Source organism: Mesoplodon bidens (genome assembly GCF_964165515.1).
Source record: "Mesoplodon bidens genome assembly, chromosome: 2".
NCBI classification, from domain to species: Eukaryota; Metazoa; Chordata; class Mammalia; order Artiodactyla; family Ziphiidae; genus Mesoplodon; species Mesoplodon bidens.
In genome coordinates, this window is record NC_138177.1 from 89,472,719 (window position 1) to 89,474,540 (window position 1,822).

The 1,822-nt window shown below is 46.7% G+C and overlaps 1 pseudogene across 1 annotated transcript; it reads left to right on the top strand.

Annotated features, from left to right (window-relative positions):
• The first annotated feature begins 247 nt into the window (after positions 1 to 247).
• On the top strand, positions 248 to 1,277 carry LOC308612206 (L-lactate dehydrogenase B chain-like; annotated as a pseudogene). The gene has a single exon. The product of its transcript is annotated as an L-lactate dehydrogenase B chain-like (transcript).
• The last annotated feature ends 545 nt before the right edge of the window (positions 1,278 to 1,822 follow it).

Genomic DNA, 1,822 nt, shown 5'->3' on the forward strand with positions numbered 1-1,822 from the left:
GACCAAAATAAAAAAGGGATTACGAGCCCCAGTGGCAGGCAGGCCCCACACTCCCTGTGAATGCTGGGGTCAGTGGCTCCGCTATGGAACTGGTGTGCGGCAATGGCCCTCATGTGCTACACTCTGGAGAACAGCCTTATGGAGATCACACATCTCATGAAGGCCTAGCTGTCCCTATGGACTTGGATGCGTGAACAGGATGAACAGAAAGAGAGGAGGCTGGACACATGGCTGACCTTGTATCCTTTGCACGGCCATTACAACTGTCCCCAAAGCCTTCTCTCTCCTGTGCACAATGGCATCTCTTAAGGAAAAACTGATTGCGCTGGTCGCAGAAGAGAGGCAACAGCCCCAAATAATAAAATCATTGTAGTGGGTATTGGACATGTAGGTATGGCATGTGACATCAGCATTCTGGGAAAGTCCCTGGCTGATGAACTTGCCCTTGTGGATGCTTGCAAAGATAAACTCAAAATAGAAATGATGCATCTGCAGCATGGGGACTTCTTTCTTCAGACACCAAATTTGTGGCTGATACAGTTTACTCTGTGATTGCCAATTCAGAGATCGTGAGGGTAGCTGCAAGTGTGCACCAGTGAGAAGGAGAGAGGCATCTTAATCTGCCACAGAGGAATGCTGTCTTCAAATTCATTGTTCCTCAGATCATCAAGTACAGTCCTGATTGCATCATAATTGTGGTTTCCAGCCCAGTGGATATTCTCACATATGTTACCTGGAAAGTGGATTACTTAAGCACCGCGTGATTGAAAGTGGGTGTCAAATGTGGATTCTGATAGGTTTCACTATTTTATGGCTGAAAACTTGGCATTCATGCCGGCAGCTGTCATGGATGGATTTGGAGAGAACATGGCAACTCAAGTGTGGCTGTTTGGAGTATATGTGGCCAGCGTTTCTCTCCGGGAACTGAGTCCAGAAATGGGAAAGAACAACAATAGTGAAAATTGGAAGGAAGCGTACAAGACCGTGGTGGAAAGTGCGTGTGAAATCACCAAGCTAAAAGGATAACCAGCTGGTCTATTGGATGAAATGTGACTGATCTCATTGAATCCATGGTTAAGAATCTATCCAGGATTCAACCAGTGTCAACAATGGTGAAGGGGATGCACGACATTGAGAATGAAGTCTTCCGGAGCTGTTCATATATCCTTAATGCTTGGGGGTTAACCAGTGTTATTAACCAGAAGCTGAAGGCTGATAAGTTTGCTCAACTCAAGAAAAGTACAGATACCCCGTGGGACATCCAGAATGACCTATAAGACCTGTGGCTTCTGGGTTCTAGGCTGTAGAAATTTTACAACTCCAGTGTGAGGGACATCCCTGGCAGTCCAGTGGTTAGGACTCTGTGCTTCCACTGCAGGAGGCACGGATTCCATCCCAGCCGGGAAACTAAGATCCCGCATGCTGCACGGAGGGGCCAAAAAACAAACAAACAAACAACAACAGCAAGAAAAACTCCAATGTGATTAACCATGATCCTTTGGTTTTCATCCATGGACATGGATCACAGTTTGCTTTTCTCTTCCTAGATGTGTGAATTCAGGTTCCCAGAATCAAAGCCCATGTTTGGTTTTATGTTTGCAATAGGAGCCCTTGAACTAAGAATACTGACTATTAAAAAAAGAAAAAGAAGACATGAAGGAAGGAAGGACGGAAGGAAACAAAGAAAGGATGGAGGCTGGGGGCTTGGACAGGTCCTGATTCCAATCCTGCCTCTGCCAACCTGTGGCCATGGCTGGTGGCTTCACCTGCTTGAACTGCCGCTTCCTCGGCTGTCACACGGCAGGACAGTCCTGATACCGCT